A 9,419-nucleotide genomic window follows, 5' to 3' on the forward strand; every position below is an offset into this window, starting at 1 on the left:
AGGACCTTTTTAATTGTTAAGAACCTTTCCACAGAACCAAACAAGTGTTTAAAAGGTTTGTTTGGATTTTCTGGTCTGAACTGAAAGTTTTACATTAAATGTTGGGAAAAATCTGTTTCGGAACATGCTGTGAAAAATGTATTTACAAAAACAAGAGGATTTCTAAGTCAAAACACAATGTTTTATAAGTTAGACTATAAAGCTTCTAGTAAAATGAAATCTAAAAGGACAGTTTTACAGTTAACGGTAAAGTCAGGCTTGTCTACAACTGTTTCCGTGTTATCGATTTTTACCGGAAGCATCGGTAACTCCAACATGTCCGGTCAGCCTTGAACCCAAAACTGTGTTTGTGTCAAAAATATGAGTGACTTTTCTTCTAGATGTGTAAAATAATCAATATATTGTTATGAAATGTCATAAAAGGCATTTATTATTGAAGAAACTGTGAAAAACTGTGTTAGTAAACGTAGTTACTGAGACACTTCTGGTACAAATAATGTTGCTGTTTTCAAGCACTCATGCGCCACTTTCCGTCATGACGGTTTAATTTCAGTGGTTTCTGTTTACAGAAATGCTTAAATAGAGGAACATGTATCCGGTCCTGATGATGATCTTCTTTAAAACTGCAATTTTAAAACCCATCTGGACTCAATTTGTCCCTCCTAACTGTAGGGACCGGGATCTGGGTGCAGGAGTCGTGTTTTAACTTCATTAAAACGTGTTTATGACCGAGGCGAACAGCGAGCGTGTTGATGAGTCGCACCAGCTGCGGTCCACAAACTGCTTTCCCCTGCAGGATTTTAAAGGGTTAAACTTGTCTGGTAAAAGCTTTTGTTTACTTCACTGGATGCAGCCAAATTATTACAATAACTACAGTGGATCGAGTGACCCCAGCTCATTAAAATTTATGGCGGAGTGAGATGGGAGGGCTGGAAAGCTGAAGCCGAGTCGTCTTGAATCATTAAAGCTGCCGGTCCGCTGGGACTCGTGGTGCCACGAGGTCCTGGGGCTCCTTTTGCAATTTTCTTAAAAATTATTTCACAACAAGGCTCATACATCAAGTCCGTGTTTAAAAACTGTTATTGTTCCTGCTTAGAAAACCGTAAAACAAGCGTGATCTGTGGGCGTGGTGTGAAGCCGTAACTTCTCTCCCAGACGCGACGCTGGACGCGAGTGACGGCGAACCACCATGAAGCCGGGCCTCGGTACCAAATCAACCCGGCCCAGAACTGAGTTTAAACGTCCTCTGGTTGAGCGTAAATGTCCCTGAAGAGTTACGCCGCCGACCAGCGGAGCCACCGTGAGCCGAATCTGTTTGTTCAGCTACTTTTCTCCCTGGAAACTCAGGTCGGAGGGTCACAGGTTCGAACTTTAGCTGGAGGATCGGAGACGGCACTGAGCTAAAGAAGCTTAAACTGTAACAAAAGATGACATAAAAACAGCAAAACACCAGCTAAAAGAATCAAAAGGCTAACTTAAAACTAAATATACCAAAAGGTGAGCAGAAAATGGCAAAATCCTAGCTAAAAATAGCTAAAGGCTAGCTAAAGTATAAAAGGTTTTAAGTATAAAAGGTTAGCTAAAAGTAGCAGCAGGTTAGCTTTGGCTAAATGTAGCAAATTGCTATCTAAAAATGGCAAAAGCCAAGCTAAAAATTAAGTGTATTAAAAGGTTAGCTAAAAGCCAAACATAACAACAGGTTAGCCTAAAACTAAATGGTGAGCTACAAGTTGTAAATGGTTAGCTAAAAGCTAAATGTACTAAAAGGGTAACTTAAAATGGCAAAATACCTGCTAAAAGCAGCAGATGTTAGCTAAAAGTTGTGAATAGCTAGCCTAAAACTAAATATACCAAAAGGCTAGCTAAAAGCAAAACGTAGCAACAGATTAGCCTAAAGCTAAGTGTACCAAAGTTTGAGCTAAAACTAGCAAAGGGCTAGTTAAATGCTGCAAATGTTGGCTAAAAGTAGCTAATTAAGACAAACAGAGCTAGCAGCTGAAGCAGATTTCAAAGAGAAAAGTGTTTTTAAAGGAACTGAAGAGATCTTGATGTGTTTCTACAGGGGGAAAAAAAATATTAGTAAATAAAGTTAAATATTTTGAAAAGTGTAAAAATTTCTAAAAACAAAAGTCACAGCAGCAGTCTCCTGAATGAACCGAAGGTTTTGAGAGATGAGCTAAAAGATCACAAAGTCTGAAGTTAAATTACAGGAAACAAACGGTTTTTGTTGAACTACAGTACAAAGATTTTACCCAATAAAGAAATTTACATTAAAGCAAAGAAAAAAGCTAATTATTAGCATTTGGTTTGAGCTATTCTTTACTTCCTGTAGAAAATGTGATGCAACCTGTTGGTTTTCTTAGAGAATTCTGTAATTTACTGAATCTGATCGTTTTAATAAAAGTAAACATCAATTGTCTAAACTTTCTAAAACACATAATCTGTCAACATGGAGCCAAAACACACCTTTAAACTGCAGGATTTGTTGGGTTTTTTCTTTGCTCAAACATTTTCTCCTCAGCTGATTACATTTGCTCCAAACGTCACGCCTGAAGTAACGCCACAAGAGGCTAAACAAGCTCGCTGTCAGAGGGAATCGAGGATAAACGGCCTGTTGCAGCTTTCACCAGCTTCCCTCCAATTTGTTTAAACATCACAGGATAAAGCAGCCACTGTCTAAAGGAGCAGCTGTTTCCTCGCTCTCTGCAGAAACCCTGAAGGTGATGTATGAGCTGGCGGGAAAAAGAAACAGTTCCTCCAAAAGTTAAAGACATTAAGTCTCAGAAGCGGCGAACGCCTCGCCGTTTTCCTCCGTCCAACACGCTCAACACGTGTGACGGATTATAACAAATGAACGTAATCAATAAAATTGGCCACACGTAGACGTGACGGGTGCCACCGCTCTTCTTCACATCATCTTCAGCAGCCCTGTTGGTTCAGGACGACCCGTCCCGGACGTTCTTCACGCCGTCTCCCTTCACGTTGGACCTGTTTGACTGATGAGGAGGAGAGGGGTTGGGTTTACTGAAGGGAACCCCCCGGACGACCAACCAGGGTTCAGATTCTTGACCGGCAGCTCGATGGGAGCCGGATGATTGATCCCGACTTCAAGAGCTGCAGGAACATTTAAGTTTCCTTCGTTTAATTGTTGCTCCTTTAAACTGTCGTGGTCAGAAGTCCCCATCGTGAGGACGAGTCATATTTATTTTTTAGTAATTTCATTTTCTTTCTTTTTCCAGGCTGGAACGTTTACACAACTTCAGTGATTTTTTAAAATACAAAAAACAAACAAGATTTGGGTGCAGAAACCACAGAAACCTTCAGCCGCTCAGATCCTGACTATGGAGCTAAATCTGTATTTATAAAACATTTCTTAAAGCAAAGTGTTTTACATCAAATAAAGTACATCATAACATTAGAATAACTGCAATAATCCAACAAGTAAAAGCATTAAAATGATGTAGAAATTAGATTGTTTTAAACACAAACTTCTTGAAAAGAACTCGGCAGAGCTCGACATCCTGACGCCTGAAGGACGACTGTCTCCGGACAGAAACCGACCCTCCTGGTCTCAGATCAGACCGAAGACCTGAGGGGTCCAGAAGGTCAGACGGTTTAAAGCTCTGTCCACCAAAAGAAAGTCCTGAAGTCCTCAGGAAGTCTGTGAAGACAGTCCAAAACTCACCTAACTGTAGACGGGAGCCACGGCGACACAAAAGCATGAATTACTGGACAGGAAGTGACTGAAGGGATCGAAGTTGTTGGTTTTTGTTGATGATGTTGATCGACAATGAGGAAACAAACGACCTTCAGTTTGTTGCCGTCCGGTTTCTAAGAACAGCAGCAGAACCCGACACGGTTTGGCCCGCAGTGACGGCTACTACGGCTCGGCTAATTTCACAGATTAAACTTGAAGTCAGGATTGGATGGAAACCATAACTTGTTTAGCGTTTAACTTGAACTTAAAACGCTGAACGTGGTGAAGTGTAAGGATGTTTTTAACTTTTCAAACACTTTCCCTTCTAAAGGTTTTGCTGCTGCAGGAATCTGTGGATAAAAAGTCTTTGATTGGTTAGTTTTTAGATTTAGTGACAGATTATTCAGGGAAACACGGATTAAACGGCTGGATGAACCAAATGGCTTCAACATGTCTTTCAGTCATATTTTCAGAAGGTGTTTAAAGTATCGATGAAGTGAATGAAATTTATTGGAGTTTTAAAAAGTGAAACTATCATCTGCAGCTGTTTGATTTTAGTTTCTCGACACGTTTCCATTCCTCCAAACACGGCAGATTTATCTGTCCGACTCGTAGAGGAGAGGAACGGATCAGTTTTCAGCTCGGATCGGCCAAACAAACCAAACTGGTCCCCGTCTCCATGACGACCGGAGTCCAAACCCACCCCGGAGAAGAACCAGGAACGTTCTCCTGTCACGCCACCAACAGCACAGTTTGCCATTTGATGCCGATCGCGAACGCGGCTTCAGCAGAACATTTGTATTTAATTTGAAGAAGAAAGTTTTTTTTTTTTTCTGCACGTCTGGAAAGCGTTGACAGGATTTTGATGCTCCGACACGTAGGAGGCCAAAAATAAACCTCCGCACTGACATGAACCCAGGGTTTGAGTCCCAGCAGAGTTTCTGCTCGAACAAAAACTCCTAAAGCAGCAGCTGTTTGTTTGGAAGGAGAACGTCTCGTCGACACAGACGGTCCAGTAACATCGGAACTGCTGAGTCAGCGTTCACACCGTTGTTTTCTTGTTTTATAGGTTTGTAATCAAACTACTTCTGTATATTTTAGCTGCTTATTTATCAAAACGTTTGGCTCGTTCAGCAGACGGCTGCTGTGGCTTTTGGTTTTATATTATTATTTATATTTAACTTTTATATACAAATATTTCCCCGTAGAAACACGGAAATCTCTTCAGTTCCTCTAAAAACAGGAAACCGACTCAGGGTTTGTCTTCTGCTACTGTTAGCTTTTAGCTAGCCTCTTGCTACTTTTAGCGAGCCTTTGATGTGTTTAGCTGCTAGCCTTTTGGTACTTTTAGCTTTTTGTTGGTACTTTATATTTATTTTTTAGATTTTTAGATTGTCTTCAGCTTCTTTCAGCTTAGTTTCAGCTCCTTCAGCATTTCCACTGTATTTTAGCAGAAAATGACATTTCTGTAGTTGGAGTATCATTTGTTGTTTGTTTGTTTGTTTTAGTTATGACTCGGAGCACTGCTGCAGTTTAAAGGTTCTTCTTACAACATAATTTGGTTTTGAAGCTCCTGAAATATCGTAAGCAGCTGTTGCGTAACGCAGCGAACACTTGGATAATTTCTGGTAGTTGCAGAGCTACCGGGTGGATAAAACTCTGTGAATTTCTCCACTTTGTTGAGTCCAAACAAACCAGCAGATCATTATTTTGACTGTAAACAGGCCCGAGGCAGAAATCAGAACTTGGATTCCTCCTCAGAGTTCAGTAAATATTTGAACTGTGCAGCTCTCTGATGTTTGGGCTCTGTGGTCTCGGCGTGTTGGACGGGAAGCGACAGTTTGATTAATCACCAGAACCCTCGGCTGGATTGAATGAAAGGTTAAGAGACATGAACCTGACGGATCCTGGACCCGCTGGAGGTCCCGACCGGGACTCGGACATCCTGCTGTAACCCTGCAGGAGCAGAACCTGGAGTCGGGATCCAGAAGCATCTTGACCCGGCTGGTCCAAAGGAGATGAGACGGACCCTCAGCTGAAGGTCGAGGGGTCCGAAGTGTTTCCACCGAACTCAACGGCTTCGAGCTGAAACTCATGGAGTCTCTTTGGATTAAGGATTTAACAGTTTTGTGGCGGGAGATCATGTAAATAATGGTGTCTTTGTTTGTGATGTTAGCATAATATCTCATGCTCCCTTGGACAGATTTTACTGAAACTTTCAGGAAGAACGTCTCCAACAGATCCACCTCTAGGGTCAATTCAAGATGGCCACTGCAGCTAAGCAACCTTAGCAAACACAAAACTGACTTCAGTTCTGTCAGTTCTACAGTTTGGTTTGATCGTCTGTCATGCCACGTGGCAGGCGACATGCATTCCCTCACAGTTTTTTAGTTTTCCGGTAAGAAACTCTCTCAGCTGCCGCCCCGTTGACCCTTCCAGTAATCCTCCAACCTTTTCCATCATGGACGTTTTAAAACAACACGCAGACGTCAAACTCCGAACTGGAGGCAGACGCTCGACCCCGACAGGAGACAAGTGACAAGTTGTGGGTTTTCTGAACGCACACATTTCGGGCTCGGCGGGTGCAAACAGATTTAGTGAAATTAGCTGCTGAGGAAACAAAAAGAAATCCCAGAGACGGCGTGTGGAGGAGAAACGAGCAGAGGATCCGTTAGATGTTGGAACCCGAAGCCACAAGTCGATCCAACGTTCCTGAAGGATCCATATGGATCCCATCGGTTCTTCCTCGTTCTCTTTGTTAGAACTGAGAACAACCTCAACTTTAGGAAACCTGTCAGAACATGAGGAAGTAATACTTCATACAGCCAGGTACGTACCTGGTACATACCTGACATTTACTGGGTATGTACCTGATACATACCTGGTACAGAAAAGGTACGATCCTGGTACTTACAGGGTACGCACCCAGTACTTAAGGGATATGTACCTGGTACTTAACAAGTAAATACTTGGCATTAGTAGGATACACACCTGGTATTTGTCTGCTACATACCTGGTACTTACCAGGTGTGTACAGGGTCCACATCTGATTCTTACTGGGTACACACCCAGTACTTGGGGGATATGTACCTGGTACTTACCAGGCAAATACTTGGCATTTAAGGGGTACGCACCTGGTATTTGTCTGGTACATACCAGGTACTTATACAGCGTCCACACCTGGAGCTTACAGAGTACACACCTGGGTCTTTTATCTAAGAAGACCAGGTAACTACATGGTGTGTACTGGCCTGTATTATGTATTACTTCATTCAGATTCACATTTTTTTTTTTAAACCAGCCCAATTTTACCCTCATCAGTGTTCTTGTTTCACATCTGAGGGCCAGAAGCTCCTGCACACTTAGTGTTTTTATTGTTTTAAGAAGCCCGGCTGAAAGCTTCCAACATGTCTTTAATTTTTCTAAAAAGACCAATTAATACTTTAATACTGAGCTGAGTTTCATGCTAACTCAAGGATCTTGCAAAGTGTCACTCAGTATTTCCTGTCCATACATAATTTCTGTATTTAAAGTAATAGCTGTGTTTATTTTAGCTCAGATTTCTGCGCAGCGAATGTTTTCTCAGCAGTTAAACACAGAACTAAAGTGAGATTTGTAAAGTTTCAGAGGCGGACTGAGCAGACGCTACAATACGCCAATAAACTGCAAACCATCTGCACCAACGAGCTGAAGGAGCTGCCACCTACAGAGCAGGTAAAGAATGAAGTCCTCCGTTTCGCTGAGCGGACACATTTATTACTCATTGGAAAATGAAAAGCTTGACGATGTTTTCTTTTCTCCAGTGTGGAAACGTTACGGAGAACAGAGGAAGAACGTCAGGTTGGCAAAAACGCATCTTCAATTAAAAACAGAGTCTGATCTTTAAAATAACTACGAGGAGTCTCTCATTTAAGTATCTGTTGTGAATGACTCTCAGCTACTACCACATCAAATTTCAGCTCAATAGTCAAAGAATTCACTGAGTTCAAGCTACTTTTGTGCTTTCTAAGGTCACTTGGTTGTGGCGACCATCTTGAATTGGCTCCAAAAGTCACATGATTTTTTTTTTTTTAATATTTCTCCATTTTTAGTTTATCTCCTTGTCAAAATTGTTTGTAGAATTTAAAATCTTTCTCCTAACATCCAAATCTCTGAACAACTAAGCTCCATCTGATATTAAAGATCTTATTGTTCCATATTTTCCTAACAGAGCTCTTCGCTCTCGGACTGAAGGTTTTCTTGTGGTTCCTAGAGGTTCTAAAAGTAGAACAGGAGGCAGAGCTTTCAGTTCTCAGGCTCCAACTTCCAGTTTCTGACACCATGTCTACTTTTAAGACTGCTTAAGACTTTTTGATAAATCCTATAGCTGGAGTCGGCCTGGGTTTCCTGAGCTCTCCTTTAGTTCTGCTGCTGGAGGACAAACTGTCCACATTTCCTCTCTCTGCTGGCTTTACTCTCTTTATGCTCCATTATTGCTGCCATTAACATGTTTTTCTTTCCAACGAAACTCCACCTGAACCATAGAAACTCCACCTGAACCATAGAAACTCCACCTGAACCATAGAAACTCCACCTGAACCATAGAAACTCCACCTGAACCATAGAAACTCCACCTGGACCATGGAAACTCCTCCGGGACCATGGAAACTCCTCCGGGACCATGGAAACTCCTCCGGGACCGCCCTTCTGTGTGTGTCTTTGTCCCTTTCCTGTCCTATCAACCCCCCAGCAGGAGTCGTTTCTTCCCACTGTCGCCTTTGAGCTTCTCAGGATGGGAGATCAGAACGACTTGACGATTCGAAGATTACTTTGACTAACTAGTGTTTTGGAAAGTGCTGTGAGTTTTTTAGTGTCCTGATCTGACTTGTTATGAAACTATAAATAAACGGAACAAAATATAACAATATAAAAAGTTTTGGTTCTTGTTTGTATTCATGCTCTGATATTTTCTCATGTTTTGTGTGTTTTCGGCTGATCGTTGGCACCTGTCCTCCATGTTCTCGTTATCCTCACCTGTTCCCGCTCAGCGATGGTTTAAATACTTCCTGGTCTTCACAGCATCTTGTCAGGTCTTGTTTTCGGTCCTCAGTAGAGCCTCTGTGTTTATATTTTTAGGTTTATGTCTCCAGACCTCCTGTTTGGTTCTTAATTTGTCATTTTGGTTTGCTGCTACAACAACCTTTTTTATTTTATTATTAAAGTTTAGATTTTCTTTTATTCAGCTTTTCCATTTCAGTCTCTGCAGTCTGGCTCTATATACAGAGTACTTTAGCAAATTATAGCATAATTTACATATAAACATCTTTTAAGAAGTTGTTTTAAGGCACACATCCAGTTTAAGTGTCTTGTTTTAGAAGAAGACCTTTAAACAACCTGGTAAAAATTACAGCCAAGGTCTTATTATCCCCTGTGAGGAAAGTGCAATCAGAGAGTCATCTGTACGAAGCCCAGCTGAGGAAAAAAAACAAGAAAAGAAACCGTCTGTGTAACATAACAAGTAGATGGTTTTCTGCTGACAGTTACGCTGCCGACACCAGATTGTCACCAGATGTCTTCCAGATGATAGCGCAGCAGAAACGCAGCCATGTTGGTAAAAACACATTTTGGTAACAGTCGAGGAAATTAGGACACTTCCTGTCTGTGTGCAGAGCCTGAGACGTCCTCGGACCGACACTTCCTCAAGGTGAGGAGCTTCTTATCTGTGAAGCTGGACCTGACACAT

The 9,419-nt window shown here is 41.7% G+C and overlaps 1 long non-coding RNA gene across 1 annotated transcript; it reads left to right on the top strand.

Moving 5' to 3' along the window:
• The first annotated feature begins 4,425 nt into the window (after window positions 1-4,425).
• Window positions 4,426-8,601, top strand: LOC112449833. The gene is made up of 4 exons (XR_003038374.2): window positions 4,426-4,766; window positions 7,319-7,411; window positions 7,501-7,537; window positions 8,222-8,601. It is a non-coding gene; the product is annotated as an uncharacterized LOC112449833 (long non-coding RNA).
• The last annotated feature ends 818 nt before the right edge of the window (window positions 8,602-9,419 follow it).

The sequence above is a fragment of the Kryptolebias marmoratus genome, linkage group LG9 (genome assembly GCF_001649575.2).
Source record: "Kryptolebias marmoratus isolate JLee-2015 linkage group LG9, ASM164957v2, whole genome shotgun sequence".
NCBI lineage: Eukaryota > Metazoa > Chordata > Actinopteri > Cyprinodontiformes > Rivulidae > Kryptolebias > Kryptolebias marmoratus.